The sequence below is a fragment of the Dasypus novemcinctus genome, chromosome X, assembly GCF_030445035.2.
Source record: "Dasypus novemcinctus isolate mDasNov1 chromosome X, mDasNov1.1.hap2, whole genome shotgun sequence".
In the NCBI taxonomy this organism is placed as follows: Eukaryota; Metazoa; Chordata; class Mammalia; order Cingulata; family Dasypodidae; genus Dasypus; species Dasypus novemcinctus.
The window spans coordinates 91,751,595-91,774,490 of record NC_080704.1 but is presented as its reverse complement, the minus strand read 5'-3'; the positions used below and the strand labels follow the sequence as shown (position 1 = coordinate 91,774,490).

Genomic DNA, 22,896 nt, shown 5'->3' with positions numbered 1-22,896 from the left:
ATGGCCATGTAAAATGTGTTATCCCCTGTGGCATACAGTCTGGTGATTTCTCAGAAAACTAAGTATAGAATTACCTTATGTCCCAGAAATCCCACTTCTACATATATGCCCAAAATAATTGCAAGCATTGACTCAGATATTTTCCCACAAATGTTCATAGTGATATTATTCACATTTGCAAAAAGATGAAAGCAATCAAACTGTCCATCAAATAATGAATGAAGAAAATGTGGTATATACATATAAAGGAATATTATTATTCAGCCATAAAAAATGAACGAAGGTCTGATACATGCGACAATATGGATGAACCTTGAAGACATCATGTTGTGTCCAATCAGGAAGGCATGAAAACACAAATAATATGTGCTCTCACTGATATGAAATAATTAGAATAAGCAGAGTAATAGAGTCAGAATCTGTATTGTAGTTACCAAAGTACAAGTTAGAGATGGTAATTGGGAGTTAAGGTTTAAGACGTACAGAGTTCCTATTTGCAACAATGGAAATATTTTATATATTGATGGTTGTGATGGTAACACAATATGGTCAGCATAACTATCAGCACTAAAATATATATCTTAATGTGGTTAATAGTGGAAATTTTAGGCTGCATATATGGTTATAGAATAAAAAATGCAAAAAGAAATCCACAGTTCACAAACAGCAAACTCTAAGTTAAACCTTTGACTATAGTTAATAGTAGTTAACAGTGCAATTATAAAACTGTGCTTTCATCAATTATCACAATTGTACAACATAGATGCAATTTGTTAATAATTGGGTGCTTTATGGGAATCCTCTATTTTTACATCCTTTCTCTGTAAACTCAGAACTTCTCTAATAAAAAATATGAATTAATTGCTTACTGTGTGCCAGGCCCTATTCTATATAGTATATGGATGGTTTCATTTAGCCCTCACAATGACCAAATCTGGAATGTGCAATTACCAATTCCATTTTGCTGAGGCATAGAAAATATAATACATCTTCTCAACTTCATACAGCTAGTAGCAAGCCTGGATTTTGAAACCAGGTATTCCGAATCAGTAACCACACTTTTATTCACTATATTCTACTTACATTTGTTATTCTACAAATAAGCTATGTCTTTCTCAGGTTAGGAGCTTTACTCAAGTTGTTTCCTTTGAATGTCCATTCATAATATTATTCAGTGAAGAAATTCATTTGTTTTTTCATGGACTTTCTCAAAACTCATGACTGACACAAGATTCATTTTCAGATACAAGAGTGATAACTAATTTAACACTCCATTTTATATTTATAGTGCATAACTAATACCTGTATATAACTTTTCTATACCGCAGTTTATTCTTATGTAAAATGGGTATTCCGAATCAGTAACCACACTTTTATTCACTATATTCTACTTACATTTGTTATTCTACAAATAAGCTATGTCTTTCTCAGGTTAGGAGCTTTACTCAAGTTGTTTCCTTTGAATGTCCATTCTCATAATATTATTCAGTGAAGAAATTCATTTGTTTTTTCATGGACTTTCTCAAAACTCATGATTCATTTTCAGATACAAGAGTGATAACTAATTTAACACTCCATTTTATATTTATAGTGCATAACTAATACCTGTATATAACTTTTCTATACCGCAGTTTATTCTTATGTAAAATGGGGATGAAAATAGAACTGACTCATTGGGTAACTGTGAGGATAAAATAAGAAAATGAATCTAAAATGCTTAGCAATATGCTTGATATACAGAAAGTTATAAGAAATTAATAATAAAATATTATAGCTATTTAGTTGTTATTTTTAGGTAGCCATATTTAAGTTGTAAATATAACTATGTATATGTACATTTCTATGTCCCAATTGCTTGTAAATAATTGTTGGCCAGATATTGGGAATTTTTCCTCATTCTATTACTAGGAATTCTTTTGGTAAAAATAGATGTTTAATAGGTGTGTTTAACTGAATTCCAGGATATAGAAAGTTTGAATAATTATGGTGGAGAGGAAAAGATAAAATATAATAGCAATCAGTTCCCACTAAAAATATGATAGATTATAATTTCAACAAAAGAAAGTATCCTGAGGAAAACAAGTTTATTCAAATAAATAAAAATATTTTCATTTATCAATAAGCACATTATTTTATCTAAATATATTCTGTTAAGAAGTAAACAATTATGATCATAGCTGAATTTGCATAAGCAATAAAATAATATCTAATTTACATTTCTGTTCATAAGCTGCCACAACAGAAACCTTTAATAGCCTTATTAAACAACTTGTTAAAGACATAGCTGAACACTAATTCTAAAGTAGGGCCCACTGACAAATCACTGAACTCCAGAGCCATATGTCATGACCATAGAAACAGTGTCTCCATAGCTCTCAGGTGTACCGATACCTGGGGTTGTATCTACTTTGGCTGTCTCTGGGATCCTGCTGAGGCGTGCATAAGCATGACCCCTATGATGGTTTCCCAATGCTTTTGTGAAGAATCTTAGCCATATAAACTCATTTGTCTTTACCATTTCCCCTTTTATTCAAGGTCTTTTTCTAGTTGCATCACAAGTTAGTGATTGTTAGTAATCCCTCACCACCAGGGAGGCTCATCCTCAGGAATCATGTCCCACACTGGGAGGAAGGTAATGCATTTACACACTGAGTTTGGCTTAGAGAGTGGCCACATTTGAGCAACATGGAAGCTCTCAGGATGTAATTCTTAGGCACTCTGCTGCTCTAGGCCTAGTTCACATTTCAGATGCACAGGATCACAAACCTAGTTGCCATTATCAAGGGCTCATCATTGAACCATCCTTCTTCACTGGCCTTTGACCTTGGACTTGAGGGATTGTTGCTGTTATATTGGGGAATATGACAGAATTCCCCTGGCTAGGAACTCAGCAATCCCTCAGTTGTCATTTTTAACTGTCACTACTATGAAAATACCTAATGAATACCTGAACATTTGTATATACCCTACATACATGCCATGGAGAAATCCCTCCCAACCATGTGTTCCCCCATCAATAACATCCCACAATAGTGCTCCTCCCCTACCATACTTGAACCCCTCTGTGGTGCAAAACTTCTTAAAAAATGAAGCGAAATGTATTGTCAAATTCAATTAGTAGGAAAATGAATTAGTAACAGTAATGAAAAGTTTAAAGATTAGAAATAGAATAAATACTAATTTAGGAAAACTAAAATAGAGTAAAAAATAATTTGGGGTATTAAAAAATGAAAAATATCAAAGAATGTTGTTTTTGACATTTTGCATTTCATCAGTGTAATAGGTCTTGCCCTGTATGTACAGTGGCAAGGAAATCTCTTTCATTCCTTTCTCAGTGCCTACATACTTATTTTTTAAACTTTTAATTTTGTCTTCTCAGATGTGACCTTTCTATACATGCCCCTTCTGTAACTTTTACTGAACCTGTGGTTGGCACTGGGGTTGGTGTATACTCAGGAGACTTGAAGCTCTGGACTGACCATGTACCAGCTGGGCCCTGAGCCTCAAAAGAGAGGCAAATCCTACTCTCTGGTTCATTGGACTTACCCAGGTCAGCTAACAGGGAGGAAAAGATAGTCAACCATCACACCAGGGAACTAAGAGTACCTACAATTGCAAGCAGAAGAATCACATCCACCAAATATGTGGGATCTAAGAACCCTCTCAATATAGATGTGGAGTGGACATCACCATCCCAGGGTGCTCCGGAAGGAGGAATAAAATGTAGATTAAAGTGGAGTTACTGGTATTCTACTACAGAACTATTGATTCTAGCAATGGAAGAAACTAGCATTGATGTGGAGAAAGTGGTCATGGTAGTTGCTGAGGGCAGGGAGAGAGAAGAAGAGATGTGATGTGGGGGCATTTTCGGGACTTGGAGTTGTCCTAAAGGATATTGCAGATACAGATGCTAGACATTATTTATCCTACCATAACCCACTGAATGTACTGGGGGAGAGTGTAAACTGCAATGTAAACTATTATCCATGCGGTGCAGCAGTGCTCCAAAATGTTTTCACCAAATGCAATGAATGTGCCACAATGATGAAAGAGGTTGTTGATGTTGGTGGAGATTGGGGGGGGGGGGGGGCGGTGTGTGGTATATGGGAACCTCTTTCATCTTTTAATATAACATTTTTAAAAATCTCTGTGTCTTCAAAAAAATACAATAAAAGAAAGACATAATTGAGTCGTGGCCATATAATGTATTTTGAAACCTGGAATTATGAAAACTCTCAGGCTGTGTCATTATCATTTCAATCAAACATTTTAAAGTTGATAACTGAGCAGCATGATATAGCTAGGATCAATTGCTGAAAGAAACCTAATATTTTAATTGGACTGACCCTTCAATTACCAAGTTGCTGCTTGGTAATTGACTTCTTGATATTATGGAAGGAAAAATACCTACATGTATCCTGATTTTTGTCACTTTAGTATACTATATAGAAATGACCTTTGTTTCAGTTTTCTAAGTTTTGCTTATAAGGAAATGGTCGTTGTCACCAGGGCCTCTTTTTAGCATACAGATTTTCTTTTAGAATGACATTACTTATTTATCAAGTAGCAAGAAGTGAAGTTTAAAAATATCACAATGGAAACCAAGGATTCATGTCTGAGCTTCAAAATAAAACTCTTTTGAGAGAGTGTAAATAATTTGATTAATATCTGGGGGAATCATTACACTGCTTACAATTTTTTTTCTGTTAACTTTAAATATATTTTGAGCATGCAGTTTATAGAAATGGTTCTCATTGAGCTTAACAAAGTTATGTGTGTTTTAATTTTATCACTCACGTTCAACAGAATGCTTTAGATAGTAAAGTTTATGTATCAAATAATGATAGATATATTTAATTACCTACAAAATACACTTAGTATCCAGGATGCTAATTTGTGCACATCAGTTGGTCAGGTCAACTGCTTCAAACATGCAGATTGCAGAACTACTGGTAGATTTCATTACACAATTTAAATAAATAACGGCAATTGGTCATAATCACTTTAGGTTCAACATTTCTTTGAAATATTTGGAAACAGTAATTTCGACTGAAGTGACCTTTTCTTTCTAGAATGTAATGACCTGAATTTTATTGTTCTTAGTAGGCAACTATTTTTAATTAATTTATTTACTTTTATGTTACATTAAAAAAATACGACATCCCCATATACCCCCCACCCCTCTCACCCACTCCTCCCATATCAACAACCCCCTTCATCATCATGGGACATCCATTGCCCTTGGTGAATTCATCTCTGAGCATTGCTGCACCGCATGGACAAAGGTTCACATTACACTTTACATTCTCCCCCAGTCCACCCAGTGGGCCACGGCAGGACATACAATGTCCAGTAATTGCCCCTGCAGTACCATCCAGGACAACTCCAAGTCCTGAAAATGCCCATACATCATATCTCTTCTTCCCTCTCCTTGCTCTCATTGGCTACCATGGCCACTTTCTCCACATCAATGCTACATTTTCTTCCATTACTAATCAAAATAGTTACAGAATAGAATATCAGTAAATTCACTCTAATCCATACTCTATTCCTCAATCCTGTGGACCCTGGGATGTTTACGTCAACTCCACCTCTGTATCGAGAGGGGGTTTAGATTCCATTTAGATGATGGATGCAATTCTCCTGCTTGAAGTTGTAGGCATTCTTGGCTCCCTGATGTGGTGGTTGACCTTCTTCACCTCCCTGTTAGCTGGCTGGGATAAGTCCAATAAACCAGAGGGTAGGAGTTGTAAGTCTGTTGAGGATCAGGACCTGGCTATCACATGGACAGTCCAGAGATTCAGGTCCCCTGAGTATGCACCAAACCCCAGCGCCAACCACAGGTCCAGTAAGAGTGACAGGAGAGGCTTAGGAACAAAGATCACATCTGAGTCCAACTCCATCACACTCAGGAGCCCAAACTCTTAGGAGGTAATTCTTATATGTGTTTTATGCATTATTCTTATTAATCATCTTTTTGGAATTTAAAATATGAAAATTACAAGATAATCTTGTAAGCAATGAAGAGTTTATTGATAAACATAAAACAATATTAAGTCCTAAAAACAATGTATTACAAAGATATGGTCTGACAATTGGGAAAAAGCAAATTAATTAATTTTGATAATTAACATAAAATCAATCTGAAAATATTTTAACTAAAGCTGTACATATTCCCCAAATCAACATTTATTTCCACTCAAAGAGCTTTTTTGTTTTGTTTTGTTTCTTCTTATTGTTTAAGTATTCTACTGTTAATACCATCCATTAGAATGTCAGTGTAGTTATTTGGTACATTTATTAAGACCATCCAAAATAAAATACCACTATAAATGGATTATAGGAGAGGGGAGTTGAGGGGTGACCTTAAGAGAAGGATACAAATTTAAGACATGGAGGTTCTTCAGCATGGAAAGATGAAGGCTGATAAAGGAAGTGATCAAAGTTCACAAATTTGCAAAGTATATAGATAAGAAAAACAGATTTTCCCCAACCAAATCCCGATACAGCAAAATGAGATTCCATTGTTGCTTAAAAAAGGAATATCAAGGAAAAATAGGAAAAATGATAATAAATCTTATTTTACCTAATAGAAATAAGTTTATGAAAACCTCCATTTTCTTGGGAGGTAATCATAGGCTGAGAAAATGAACACTTTTCTGAGGTTTTAGTTATGTAGTGATTTGAAATGTCTGTCCATGAATAAGACATCTAGAGATTGAGACCTGGGTTTTTTGTTTTGTTTTGTCTTTTATTTAAAGCCTCTGCAATTATTAGTTTATGAGAATTATTCAGGACTCAGATGTTCAGTATTCCTCCTGAAGTCATACATAAACAAATTCAAGTGGAAAGAATTCAAAAGTCAAAATAATTTAACAAAACAGTACTCCATCACAAAAGCATGTAAAATTACAAGGACACTATTTTAACACACCGGCACTTTAAAGAGAACTATAATCTCAAAACCTACAAAATTGTCAGCTTTTTCCCTAAACTGCTAAGCTGGAAAAAAATTACCCTAATGAATCAGTTTGGTTTTTTTTTTCCAAATTCTACTCAATTTATTCATTTTTTAAAAAAGATATTACATTAAAAAAAATATGAGGTCCCCATTCGCCCCCACCACCCCCACCCCACCATTCCCCCCACAGTAACACTTTCCCCCATCGTCATGTCACATCCATTGCGTCTAGTGAGTACATCTCCGAGCATCGCTGCACCCCATGTCCTGTGTTCCACACCATAGCCCACACTTTCCCACATTCCATCCAGTGGGCCATGGGAGGACATACAACATCAGTTTGGGTTTTATAAAGAAAAAATTAATTTGAATAAATGGGATAGCTGGTACTGAGATGCGAAGTTCAAGTGTATTCTTTCCGTGTGTTTATTTCATCCATAAACAGGTAGGCAAACCACAATATTTGAAAATATACCCTACTTTAAATGTGGCACCATTTAAAAAGCTGGCTCAATTAATTAAACATATTTAATTATAATGGAGAAACTCAAGAGTTAGAGTTGAGGGTTGGAGTTGAATCATGGAAATTCTTTTCTGAGAAAATAATATTTAAGCTGAATCTTGGAAAAATGAGTAAAAGTAATGTAAGCAGATTAGGCATGGCAAGTGTTTCAGGCATAAGTGTGCATAGACCTAAGCTGAGAAAGAACTTGGTCTTTTGGTGGAACTGAAAGAAGTTCACTGTGGCTTGAGATTAGTGAAAGAAGGGCAGAGTGATATAAGAGCAAGATGCAGAAGTGGGTGGGTGAGTTTTTATATGTTATTTAATTAGTTTAAAACTCATAGTTTCAGTAGTAAAAACTAGGGATAATAACGTCATTACCTCTTGGTTATTTGTGATAAGTAAGTGAGACCATGCATGTAAAGCTCTTTTTATAGTGCCTGCCAAATGAGTGCTCAGGATGTGTTCGGTTCAGCTATTGATATCATTATTTGAAAAACAACATAGCACAGTGGTTACAATTTTTGTCATGCTGACCTGGGATTGAATCTGATTCTACCCTTAGGTAATGTTTGACAAATCATTTAAACCCTTGCAAATTTAATTTTCTCATCTGTAAAGTAAAGATAGTAATAATATCTATCTCATAGACCTTATCTGAGATTGAAGAGAGTTTAAAGTAATCTGGGACAGGGAAGCAGATGTGACTCAACTGATTGGGCTCCTGTCTACCATATTGGAGGCCCTGGGTTTGCTTCCCAGAGCCTCCTTGCAAAGGCAAGCTGGCCCACACTGTGGAGAGCTGATGACCCGTGCCTGTGGAGAGCTGATGGCCCATGCCCACAGAGAGCTGGCACAGCAAGATGATGCAACAAAGTGAGACAAGCAGACACAGAAAGACGTGCAGCAAATAGACACAGAGAGCAGACAGCAAGCAAGTGACAAGGGTTGGGGAATAAATAAAATAAATCTTAAAAAAAAAAAAAGTAATCTTGCACATAATGAGCACCAAATACATGTTAGCCAATATAGGAAACTAGCAGTCTAATGAGGATGTTTGGGGAACATTTATAACTTTTGATATCAATATCAAGAAGGACAGCTCTCCCATTCAACAACATATCCCATGTTACTCAGCTTTAGAGAAATCTTGGGGTAGAGTTATATGGCTCTTATCAGGGATGAGGGGGGAAGAATGTTAGGAGTCTGAAGATTGAAGCCATTGATAATTTGTGGGAAAAGCTCTCTCTTCATCCAGCTATTCATTCATTATTATTTTTTTTTCTTTTCTTTTCTTTTCTTTTTTTTTATTTTATTGACTTTGTAATAATATTACATTAAAAATATATATATATGTGAGGTCCCATTCAACCCCACCCCCCCACCCCCCCTCTCCCCCCCCCAACAACACTCGTTCCCATCATCATGACACATCCATTGGATTTGGTAAGTACATCTTTGGGCACCTCTGCACCTCATAGACAATGGTCCACATCATGGCCCATACTCTCCTCCATTCCATCCAGTGAGCCCTGTGAGGATTTACAATGTCCGGTGATTACCTCTGAGGCACCATCCAGGGCAGCTCCATGTCCCAAAGACGCCTCCACCTCTCATCTCTTCCTGCCTTTCCCCATACCCATCGTTCACCATGTCCACTTTTCCCAATCCAATGCCACCTCTTCTATGTGGACATTGGATTGGTTGTGTCCATTGCACCTCTATGTCAAGAGGAGGCTCAGATTCCACATGGATGCTGGATGCAATCCTCCCATTTTCAGTTGTAATCACTCTAGGCTCCATGGTGTGGTGATTGTCCTTCTTCAACTCCATCTTAGCTGAGTGTGGTAAGTCCAATAAATCAGATTGTAGGTGCTGGAGTCTGTTGAGGCTCAGGACCTGGCTATCACATTGTCAGTCCAGAGATTCAAATCCCCTAAATATATCTTAAACCCCAACATTAACTGCACCTCCAGCACATTAGCATGAAAGTCTTATGAAGGGAGATCCCATCTGAGTCCAGATTCATCACACATAAACACCATTTCCAAAGAGGGGCCATCTACCCTGGTAATTAACCCCATCGGCCATGACCATAACTCTCATGGGTCTCTTTAGCCTTCAAAGGAACCAATATCTGGGGGTTGTATCTGCTTTATCTGTCTCTCTGACTCTGCTCAGTTGTGCATGAGGGCAATCCTTCTGCCAGCCTCCAGACTCTTTTTTAGAAACTCGTAGCCATATAAACTCATTTCTCCTTTCCATTTCCCCCTTACTTTAGGTCAAACAGCATTTTAAAGTCATGTTATTTTATGTAGACATGGATATTCTGCTGATCCGCATTGAACTTTCCATATAAGGTCCTTTTCCAGTTGCATCATCAGTTGGTAGTTGATAGTGGTCCCTCGTTGCCAGGGAGGCTCATCCCCGGGTGTCATGTCCCACGCTGGAGGGAAGGCATTGCATTTACATGCTGAGTTTGGCTTCGAGACTGGCCACATTTGAGTAACATGAAGGCTGACAGGAGGAAATTCCCAGGCACAATGTTGCTCTAGGCCTTGTTCTTATTTTAGGTTTATTAGCTCACAAGCATAGTCATTAGCATCAGGGGCTCACTGTTGAACCCTCACTCCCTCCCGGTCCCCGCCACTGTACCTGGGAGACTGTCGCTGCTCCCCTAGGGACCACGACAGAGCACCACTGGCCAGGAACCCAGTACCCCCCCTGCTGTGGTTTTTAATTGTTGCCACTATGAGTATATCCAATCATTACCATGCACCCTGGACATATGTTCTGAACAGCTCCCTGTCAGCCATATATCACCTGTCATTGGTATCCCATACCAGTATCCCTCCATTGCCATTGTTGAAACACTCTGTGATCCAGAACTCCCCGAAATTTGAAGCCCAATATAATGTCATGGTCCCTTACTAGGGAATGGCATATAGCGATGGGTTTAAAGGATAGATAAAGAACTTGGATAAAGTTAGATAAAGAACTTAGATAAAGAATGTTGATTTGAAAAAATTCCACATCCTATCCTTTTTTTTTTTTTTTTTTCCCGCCTAATAATTCAGCATTTCTTCACAGGAGTCCTAGACCACAGCAATGCATATATATAATATACAGCACTCCCACACATCCACCAGAAAACCTTTTCCCTTCCACAGTGATACTCTTACGCCCTATTCATATCATATTTACTTAAGGTGATGTACAGAGTCTGAGATATTAGCTTTCTAACAAGGTAACATCTGTGCTTACATTATGGTGCATACTTTAGGATACACAGTTCTTTACATTTTTAGTTATCCTATGTTTTACATTATGGTTTACATTATCAGTCTGTCATCTCCTTTATGTTATGGTGTAATATTACATGTTTTATATCCATCCTTGTGTACTCTCAAGAAACTCCTCTCTTGCCCCCCATTTACTTTGGTTCCACACATTTAACGTCCATTTTCCCTTCCACCTTGGTGCCCACAGTGACAGCCAACCTCCGTTTCCTGAGGAGCCACTTCCAGAGATAGATGGAATAGTGTTCAGGGCCTAACTTGCTCAACTGCCCCAATGCCCTGGGAGCCACCCTTTCTCTCGAGGGATACAGTTCCCTCTATTGGATGGCATTAGTCCTCCCCAGGATGTGGGTCCACCCCCACTCTCACTACTTGGGATTCCACGCCATGGTGTCACCCACTCTGGCAGAATGAGCATTTAGACATTCCCCAGGAGCCCGTCCTGCATCAGACCCTCCCCTCCGAGCATTCTAAACAGGTAACCCTCTTTATTATATTTTGATATGATTTTCTCGGCATTTTACTCTCCACCACCTCCTGACCCTCTCCTGTGTTCGTATGCTACCCCTCCCTCCCCCCACTTTTGGGCAACGTTACCCATCCATCCCTCCCCAGCCACCCTCAAACCCGTAAAGCCCCAACCAAAGGCAACCCCTTGCCCCCCTTTTATCTCTTCTTTGTGTTCATACTTACCACCATCTCGTCTTAAATTCCACCCCTGCAGACATCGGCTCATATCCTTCCTCCACCCTCCGATTTCCTGTAAGCCTATCGTTCAGTCTCTTGCTATCTAGGGCAGCTTGTTTATTTCATATCATTGAGGTCATGTAGTATTTGTCCTTCAATGTCTGGGTTGCTTCACTCAACATAAGGTTCTCAAGATTCATCCATGTTATCACATGTGTTTGTAGTGTGTTTGTTCTTACAGCCGAGTAATATTCCATTGTGTGTATATACCACATTTTATTGATCCACTCATCTGTTGATGGGCATTTGGGTTGATTCCAACTTTTGGCAATAGTGAACAATGCTGCTATGAACATTGGTGTACATATATTAGTTTGTGTCCTTGTTTTCAGTTCTGCTGGATATATACCCAGCAGTGGTATTGCTGGGTCATATGGCAAATCTATGGCTAGTTTTTTGAGAAACCGCCATACTGTCCTCCAGAATGGTTGGATCCTTCTGTATTCCCACCAGCAGTGGATGAGTGTTCCCCTTCCTTCACATCCTCTCCAGCACTTGTATTCTTCTGTTTTATTCATAGCTGCCAATCTTATGGGTGTAAGATGGTATCTCATTGTAGTTTTGATTTGCATTTCCCTGATAGCTAGAGATTTGGAACATTTTTTCATGTGCTTTCTTGCCATTTGTATTTCTTCTTCAGAGAAGTGTCTGTTTAAGTCTTTTTCCCATTTTTTAAATGGGTTGTTTATCTTTTTATTTTCAAGATATAGGAGTTCTTTATATATGCAATTTATAAGTTTCTTATCAGATATATGATTGCCAAATATTTTCTCCCACTGTGTGGGCTCCCTTTTTACTTTCTTGACAAACTCCTTTGAGGTGCAGAAGGCTTTAATTTTGAGGAAGTCCCATTTATCTATTAGTTCTTTTGCTGCTCGTGCTTTTGGTGAGATATTCATAAATCCATTTCCTATTACAAGGTCCTGTAGATGTTTCCCTACACTGCTTTCTAAGGTTTTTACGGTCTTGGCTCTTATATTTAGGTCTTTGATCCATCTTGAGTTGATCTTTGTATAAGGTGTGAGATGGTAATCCTCTTTCATTCTTCTACATATGGCTATCCAGTTCTCCAGACACCATTTGTTGAATAGGCCACTCTCTCCCAGTTGAGAGGGTTTGGTGGCTTTATTGAATATTATGTGGCTGTATATGTGAGGTTCTATATCAGAGCTTTCAATTCGATTCCATTGGTCTATGTGTCTCTCCTTATGCCAATACCATGCTGTTTTCACCACTGTAGCTTTATAGTATGTTTTGAAGTCAGGTAGTGTGATTCCTCCAATTTCATTTTTCTTTTTCAGTATGTCTTTGGCTATTCGGGGTCTCTTTCCTTTCCAAATAAATTTCATAGTTAGTTTTTCTAGTTCCTTAAAGAAGGCTGCGTTGATTTTTATTGGGATTGCATTGAATGTGTATATCAGTTTTGGTAGGATAGACATCTTAATAATGTTCAGTCTTCCTATCCATGAACAAGGAATAGTCTTCCATTTTTTAGGTCTTCTTTGATTTCCTTGAACAATCTTGTATAGTTCTTGGTGTATAAGTTCTTTACCTCTTTAGTTAAATTTATTCCTAAGTATTTGATTTTTTTATTTACTATTGTGAATGGTATTTCTTTCTTGATTTCCTCCTGATCTTGCTCATTATTGGTGTACAGAAATGCTACTGATTTTTGCGCATTGATCTTATACCCTGCGACTTTACTAAACTCATTCATGAGTTCTATAATCTTTGTTGTAGATCTCTCAGGGTTTTCTATGTATAGGATCATGTCATCTGCAAATAATGAAATTTTGACTTCTTCCTTTCCAATTTGAATGCCTTTTATTTCTGGTTCTTGCCTCAGTGCTTGTGCAAGTACTTCTAAGACAATGTTAAATAGGAGCGGAGACAGTGTGCATCCTTGTCTTGTTCCTGAGTTTAGAGGGAAGGAGTCTAGGATTTCTCCATTGTAAACAATATTGGCTTTAGGCTTTTCATGTATACTCTTTATCATGTTCAAAAAATTCCCTTGTATTCCAATCTTTTGGAGTGTTTTTATCAAGAAAGGGTGCTGTATTTTGTCAAATGCTTTTTCTGCATCAATAGATATAATCATGTGATTTTTTTCCTTCAATCTGTTTATATGGTGTATTACGTTGATTGATTTTCTTATGTTGAACCATCCTTGCATACCTGGGATGAATCCCACTTGGTCGTGGTGTATAATACGTTTAATGTGTTGTTGAATACGATTAGCAAGTATTTTGTTAAGTATTTTTGCGTCTAGGTTCATTAGAGAAATTGGTCTGTAATTTTCCTTTCTTGTGATGTCTTTGTTTGGCTTTGGTACTAGGGTAATGTTGGCATCATAGAAGGAGTTGGGTAATGTTCTTTCTCTTTCGATGTTTTGGAATAGTTTCAGCAGGATTGGTGTCAGTTCTTTCCGGAATGTTTTGTAGAATTCACCTGTGAAGCCATCTGGCCCTGGGCTCTTCTTAGTTGGGAGATTTTTGATAACTGATTCTATCTCTCTGCTTGTGATTGGTTTGTTAAGATCATCAATTTCTTCTTTCGTCAATATGGGCTGCTTATGTGTTTCTAGGAATTTGTCCATTTCCTCTAGATTGTCATTTTTGTTGGAATATAGTTTTTCAAAATATCCTCTTATGATAGTCTTTATTTCTGTGGGGTCAGTGGTGATATCGCCTTTCTCATTTCTTATTTTGTGTATTTGCATCTTCTCTCTTTTTTTCTTTGTTAGTGTTGCTAAAGGTTTGCATTCATTATTATTGAGCACCTAGTATGTGGCAAGCACTGTGCTTACTTCTTGGAATATTGCAGCAAATGAGAGTCATTCCCTATTCTCAAGGAGCTCAGATCATAGAATACTTCACATTGTATAGTACACCAAATGAGGAAATTGTTAGTTTTAACTGAAAAGAAGGTCAGGAAAATTTTCATTGAACTGGTGGGATTTTTCTTTCTAACAAAATGTATGCAAAGGTGGAAATGGTGTGTGTGTGGGGGGCGGTTAGGAACATGTTATGATTGATTTGACTAAACTTCTTGCCTTTACACTAAACTCTAGAGTAGCTTTAGGCATCACTCAAGGAAGTCAAATATTACTCAGAGGTAGGATCACTATTCCAATACAGAATGACTACCAGATAGTGGAGAGATGGCAGCATTTCATATTAGTTGTGGGTAGAAATAATTGACTTATTACCTTATTTAGCTGTCTGACTCTAAGAAAGCTAGTTACCATTTTTTACTTCACTTTTCTCTTATGAAAAATGAAGGTATTAATATTTACTAATACTAATATTATTAGTAATGATAATAATACTTCATGGTGGCTGTGATCATTGAATGATATAAAGCAATAGTTCTTCATCCAGGGTACAAATTAAGATCACATAGGAACTTTTTACAAAATTATTGATTCATGGAATACATCCACAGTGATTTTTATTTATTGAAGCAGTATAGGGCATGGATATATCTTTGCAAAAGCTCTCCATATGATACTAATGGGCAGCCAGATTTGAAAACCCTGAGATAATGCATGCAAATGGCTTAAAACTGAACCTGGGACACATTAAATGTTTAATGTGTTATATGCTATTATCATTAATGTGTTGTTGCTAATGTCATTATTTCAGTTTTACTTGATCAGTTTTGCTAGGAGCCTATCAATTTTCTTACTCTTTTCAGTAGATGAACTTTTGGACATGATTTTTTTCTAGTGTGCATTTGTTTTCACTAATTTTGCTCTTACATTTACTCTTCCAGGCATCTGTTTTATTTAAGTTGAATATACTATTTTTTTTTACCAATTTACCGAGATGTGTACTTTAGCCATTGATTTTCTGCCATTTGTATTTTCCAATATGTATATTTAAGGCCAGAAATAGCCTTCAAATCCTACCTATGTTACCCTCCAAAGCCGTCCTAGTACCCATCGCCATGTCCCTCACTACAGAACTTAAGTTCAAGGAGCTGGACATTCAGAGTCGCTAGCAGCAGCTTTGCTTGCAAATTCGAAATAAGTCTTATGACTATCTTCATAAAATGGCCAAGTTTCCAGAAAACAGAAATTGATACAGATACAGAGATGTAGGCCTATATGATCACTGCCTTGTCAAGCTGCTGAACGCTGAAAATGATTATATTAATGTCAGCTTAGTCGACATAACATAGGTGGAGAGGAGTTACGACAACACAGGGTTCATTTCCCAAAACATTTTATAATTTCTGGCTCATCGTTTGCCAAAAAAGACAAAAGCAGTTATTTACTGAACTGGGTTGTGGAGAAATAATCGGTTAAATGTGCATAGTATTGGCCGAGAAAATATGCCTGAGAGATGCTGTTTAAAGAAACGGGATCCAGTCTGTAGCTTTTATCAGAAGACGTGAAATAACATTATACAGTACATCTACCATAATTAGAAAATATCAATAATGGTGAAGCCGGAACATTATCTCACTTTCATTATACTACCTGGCCAGATTTTGGAGTCCCTGAATCAGTAGCTTCATTTCTCAATTTCCTACTTAAAAGTGTTAGAATCTAGCTCCTTCAACTCTGAGCATGGGTCTGAAGTAATCCCCGATAGTGCAGGAATTGGGCAATCTGGCACCTTTTCTTTAGTAGACACTTGTCTTGTTTTGATGGAAAATATGATATTAATATTAAACAAGTTTTGCTGAATATGAGAAAATATTGAATGACGTTACTGAAACACCAGATCAACTCAGATTCTAATATGTGAATATACTAGAAGGAGCAAAGTTTATAAAGGGAGATTTAAATATACAGAAATGGTGGAAAGAAATTTCTAGGGAAGATTTATCTCCTACTTTAGGTTTTCACCAAACAAAATAATGACTGAAAAATAAAACATGAGTAGTATAGTCTTAGAAGAAGAAAAACTGGCAGGTGTCATATATGCAAGACTGTCCTTTAAAATGCAAGATACTGTGGAGGAAAACAATAAGAGTGTTCTATGGAAATGTATTCTAGAAGACAGAAAAGCTAACACAACTTAGAAGGTATAGCAGATGAAACAGTGGCTAAATGAGACTGAATCAATAAAAAGAGAAGAGGTTATTTTGGCAACTTATTCTCACTAAGATGAGGTTTTTGTTGGTCATTTTGGCTAGCACTTTTGTTGGCTAGACACTCTTTTTTTTTCAGCAAAATGCCCTATAATTAAACAATTTTGCACAGTAAGCTTCTGCACTAGTAGCTGACTGTGCCACGTCAATCATGAGAATTTGTCTATTAGCAGCAAACTCCTCCTATACCAAAATAATGCAGTAGAGTAGATATCAACCCTTTAAGTGATATTGCCAGGCATGGGCCCAACATCTCAGGAACCTTCACTACAGGTTACTCTGAAACCCAAAGTGTACATTGTTTTGTGAAATAAAAATATTAATATTGTTTAAAAAACTAACTTTAGAAGCACCACGTATATATTTTATCATAATTTTGTTGTAGTTCAGTTCAAAATATTCTCTAGTTTACGATGCAATTTCTTCTTTGACTTATGTATTATCTAGAATATGAATGCTTAATTTACAGAGATATGGGTATTTTCTAATTATATTTTTATTATTGACGTCTGGATTAATTCTTCTGTGTTGAAGAAAATATTTTGTGTGGTTTCTATATTTTGCATAGTTTCTATATTTTGGTTTATACTTTTTTCAATACCCAGAATGTCGTCAATTTTTGCAATTATTTGGTACAGAGTTTATATATATATACATACATATATATATATATATATGATCCAAATTTTATAATGTATTTCAAACCTTTTATATCATCATTAATTTTTGGTATGCTTGTTCTATCAGATACTGAGAGGTTTGTTAAAACTTATTTGTCAATTTCTCTTTTTAATTCTCACAACTTCTATTTTATAGAGTTTGAGGCTATGATTTAGGTTCACTCACACTTAGAATTATTTTATTTTTCTGGTGGGTTGACATTCTTATCTTTATAAAATGTCTCTATTTGTATCTAGTAATATCTCTTCAATTAATGTTTACTATTTTCTTGGTATAGAGTATAATTAGTCCAGGTTTCATCTGGTTAGTGTTTGCATGATATATATTCTTTCATTCCTTTATTTTTCCAACTCCTTTTGTTCCTCTCTTCTTATTTTACTTTTATTAGAGAAGTTGTGGGATTACAGAATAATCATGCATAAAACAAAGGATTCTTGTGTACCACCCCACCATCAACACTTGCATTGGTGTGGAACATTTGTTACAACTGATGATAGCACATTATTAAAATTGTAGTATTAATTAAATTCTATGGTTTAACTTAGGGTTCCTTGTTGTGTAATATAGTTCCATAGAATTTCTTAAATTTTATATTCTGTTACCATATATACAATCTAACATTTCCCCTTGTAATCATATTCAGATGTATATTTCAGTGCTGTTAATTGAGATCAAATTTTGTGCTACCATCACCACAACCTTTACTAGAACATTTCTATCATTCCAAATAAGAATCATGAATATTTTAAGTTTTAACTTCTCCAAATAAGAATCATGAATATTTTGTTTTAACTTCTCATTCCCTATCTTGACCACATCAGCTGGTAACCTATGTTCTAGATTTTGACCCTATGATTTTACTTACTTAATTGTTTCAAATCAGTGAGAACACACAATATTTGTCTTTTTGTGAAGAGATTATGTCACAACTTGATATATTCAAGATTCATCCATGTTGTCGCATTTATCAGAACTTCGTTACTTTTTACAGTTAAATAATATTCAATTGTATGTATATACATTTTGTTTATCTTTCATCAGTTGATGGACACATGATTGCTTCCATTTTTTGGCAATTGTGAATAATGTGGCTATGAAAATCAATGAGCAAACACCTAGTAGTGGGATTGTCAGGTCACTTAGTTTTCTTAGGAACTGCCAAGCTATCTTCCACAGGGGCTGCACCATTTTATTGCCACCAACAATGAATGAGAGTTCTTATTTCTATGGATTCTCTCCAACACTTGATTTTTTTAAATAGCAGTCATTCTAATGGGTTTGAAATGGTACCTTGTTGTGGTTTTCATTTATATTTACTTGATTTCTAATGATGCTGAGCATATTTTCCTTTGCTTTCTGGCCATTTGTATATGTTCTCTGGAGAAATATTTATTCAAGTTTTTTCCCCATTTTTAAATTGGATTGCATGTATTTTTATTTTTAAGTTGAAGGATTTCTTTTCATATTCTGGATAATAAACCATTAGCAGATATGCAGTGTCCAAATATTTACTTCTGTTGTGTAGGTTGTTGTTTTCTTTCATGAAAAAGTCCTTTGAGGTGTAAATGTTTTTCATTTTGATCAGATCCCATTTATCTATTTTATCTTTTCATGCTTGTGCTTTGTGTAGAATGTCTAAGAGAGCATTGCCTAATGCAATGGCCCAAGGATGCTTCTGTACATTTTCTTTTAGAAATTTGGTAATTCTTGCTCTTATATTTAGATCTTTAACCAATTTAAGTTGATTTTTGTATATGGTGTGAGGTAAGGGTCCTCCTTTTTTTGCAAGTGGAGATCCAGTTTTCCCAGAACAATTTTTTTAAGAGAATGGTCTTTGCCAATCTAGTGGTCTTTGCATGTTTGTCAAAAATCAGTTGGCTGTAAATGTGAGGATTCAGTTATGCATTCTCAATTTGATTTAATTTGTCTATATATCTGTCATTGTGCTAGTTCCAACCTGTTTTGATTATTGTGGTTTTGTAATAAGATTTGTTTCAGAATGTCTGACTCAATAGTTTTTTACACTTCTCCTGTTGTTTCAAGCTGCTTTGCCTGGGGTGAAAATTCTGGAAGGAGAGTACAATGGAGATATATTTCAAAATCAGTCTTTACCAGACAAAACACTTTTAGGTATCCACGAAGTGGGCACAGATCAGATTCAAAGTGCCCTGCGGAGGGAATCAGGAAGGGTGCCAAGAGCATCTTTGACAGCTCCGCAAAGCTTAGTTTTCCTGCCTTGCCCATCAAATGCAAACCTTCAGCTAATTGCCCTCATAGCCCCGAGAAAGCACAGTGTGTTTACATCTCCACTCCCACCCCACCCTCCAGAGGGGCTGCTTGAATCAATGCTGCCATTAGTCTTGTCCAGGGTGAGTTGAAAATATGGTCACTCTCAGAGTCAGGACCCAGGTGATCCAAATTCACTAATCAAAACCATGATCAGTGACTAGCCGTATCCACTGCTATTGTTAGGAAATATTGTTATTGTTTATTTTTAGGAGTAAAATTTTTAAAAAATATTTTTTGCTGTTTTTTACAGATTTTTTCTCTTTATTTATTTTTTTAATGTTACATTCAAAAAATATGAGGTCCACATATACCCCCACTCCCCTCACCCCACTCCTCTGCCCATAACAACAACCTCCTCCATCACCATGAGTCATTCATTGCATTTGGTGAATACATCTCTGAGCACCGAGCACTGCTGCACCTCATGGTCAATGATCCACACGAAAACCCACACTCTCCCACAGTAGACACAGTGGGCCATGGGAGGACATATAATGTCTGGTAACTGGCCCTGAAGCACCACCCAGGACAACTGCAACCCCCAAAAATGTCCCAACCTCACATCTCTTCCTCCCATTCCCTACCCGCAGCTGTCACCATGGCCACTTTCTCCACACCAATGCCACATTTCCTTTGATTACTAATCACAGTGGTTCATGAATAGAATATCAGTAAGTCCACTCTAATCCATTCTCTATTCCTCCATCCTGTGGACGCTAGAATGGTTGTGTCCACTCCACATCTATATCAAGAGGGGACTTAGATTCCTCATGGATGCTGGATGCAATTCTCCTGCATTCAGTTGTAGGCACTCTTGGTGTGGTGGTTGACCTTCTTCAATTCCATGTTAGATGAGTGGGGTAAGTCCAATAAACCAGAGTGTAGGAGCTGCAAGTCTGTTGAGACCCAGGGCCTGGCTATCACATGGTCAGTCCAGAGATTCAGGTCCCCTGGGTATACTTTAAACCCCAACACCTACTACAGTTCCAGTAAAAGTAAAAGAGGAGGCTTGTGGGCAAAGATCACATCTGAGTCCAGCTCTATCACACAAAAACACAAACTCCAAAAAAGGGCCAACTGACATGGCACTGAACTCTATTTGCTATGACCATAGAACCTGAGGGTCTCTGTAGCCCTCAGAAGAACCAATACCTGGGGTTGCATCTACTTTTACCTGACTCTGGGACACTGCTCAGTTGTGCATAAGGGCAACACCTCTGCTAACCTCCTGGCTCTTTATAGAGACTCACAGCCCTATAAACACATTTGCCCTTTCTAATTCCCCAGTTTATTCAGGTCAAAAAGCATTTTTAACTCCTGGTATTATATGTAGACTGAGATATTCTTTTGGTCTGAGTTGATCCTTTTATTCAAGGTCATTTTTTAGTTACATCATCAGCTGGTATTTGGTAGTAATCCCTCAGTGCCAGGGAGGCTCATCCTTGGGAGTCATGTCCCACACTCGATGGAAGGCAACACATCTGGTCACATTTGAGTAAAACGGAGGCTCTCAGGAGATAACTCTTAGGCACACTGCCGTTCTAGGCCTTGCTCTTATTTCAGGTGCACAGACTTACAAGCATAGTCATTAGTATCAAGGGCTCATTGTTGGACCTTCCTTCTTTTTTGGTCATTTACCGTTGCACTTGGGGGACTGTTGCTGTTCCTTTAGCGACTGTGATAGAGCTCCTTTGACTAGGAACTCAACACTCCCTCAGTTGTTGTTTTTAATTGCATCCACTATGAAAATATCCAAACATTTTTATGAACCCTGGATATATGCCCTGTAGAACTCCCTGCCAACCATGTGTCCCTGCCAATAATATCCCACATCAGTATTCCTCACCTGCAATTGTTGAACCTCTCTGTGATCCAAAAATTCTTCAAAAATAAAGCCCAAAATATTGCCAGGTTCCATTAATAGTAAAATGGAATATAGTGATGACTTAAAAGATTAGATACAGAATACCTATTAATTTAGAAAAGTTAAGGTAAAAATAAATTGGGGTAGGAAAAAATTAAAAGATGCAAAAGCTTTGTTTTTGATGTTTTGCCTTCCATCACTGCAGTAAGTGTTGCCCTATATGCAAATCGACAAGGCAATTTTTCCATATTTTCCTCAGTGTCTACAACCTTTTTTTTTTCCTAATTATTAAATTATCTTGACAAAAGTTTTAGGTCACGGTAATTTATATATACAATATACAGTACTTCCACATATCCAACATAAAATCCTTTTCCCTTCCACAGCAATAATCTTTTTACATGTTCATACTGAAACTGATGTACAGATATTGAAATGATAGCTTTCAAACATGGTTCCATTTAGGTTTCCATTGTGGTTTATATTTTAGACTATACAATTTTCTAAAGTTTTAGTTATCTTATGTTTTACATTATGATTTACATTTTAGCCTATCAGCTCCTATACATTTTTGGTATAATTTAACATGTCTTTTATCCATCCTTGGGTAATCTTGCAAACACTTCTAATGCCCACACAGTTACAATGATTCCATCTATTCAATATCTCTTCCCCCCTCCCCTCAGGCCCCACAGTAACCATCAATCTCCATTGCTTGAAGGGACATGTGCGGAGAAACTTGCAACAGTGTTGAGGGCTTGACATGATCAACTGCTCTAATGCATTGGGAGCCACCATTTCTCTCGAGAGATACAATTCACTCTATTTGAGAACCTCAAGCCTCCCCAGGATGTGAAGGTATACCTTTACTCTCATTATATAGGTCTCTGTCCAATGATATAATCCACTACGGCAAAATGAGCACTCACACACTCCCAAGAAACCTGTCCTGCATCAGATTATCCCCTTTAAGCATCTTAAACACGTAACCATCCTTTTTATATTTTTGAAAAAGTTTTCTCAGCATTATACTCTCCACCAAATACCTGAAAATTTCCTATGATCGTATGTTCCCCCATGGTCCCCCCAATTTCTTGGGCAATATTATACTTTCTCCCATTCCTAGCCCCCTCAAGCCCACAAAGCCCCATCCAAAGGCAACCCTATGTCCCCATTTTATCTCTTCCATGTACAAATACTTACCTCCAGCTTATTATAAATTTCTCCAATGTAGGTGTCAGCTTACAACCTTCCTCTACCCCCTAATTTCCTTTAAGACTATCATCCAATCTCTAGCTCTCTGAGACAGCTTGATTTACTTATTTCACATCATTGAGGTCATGTAGTATTTGTCCTTCAATTCCTGCACTGCTTCACTCAACAAAAGGTTCTCTAGATTCATCCATGTTATCATATTTGTTTGTAGTGTATTCATTCTTAAAGGTGAGTAGTA

General features: G+C 37.0%; 1 pseudogene; it reads left to right on the top strand.

The window, feature by feature from the left end:
• The first annotated feature begins 15,457 nt into the window (after window positions 1–15,457).
• Window positions 15,458–16,703, top strand: LOC101428695 (tyrosine-protein phosphatase non-receptor type 2 pseudogene; annotated as a pseudogene).
• The last annotated feature ends 6,193 nt before the right edge of the window (window positions 16,704–22,896 follow it).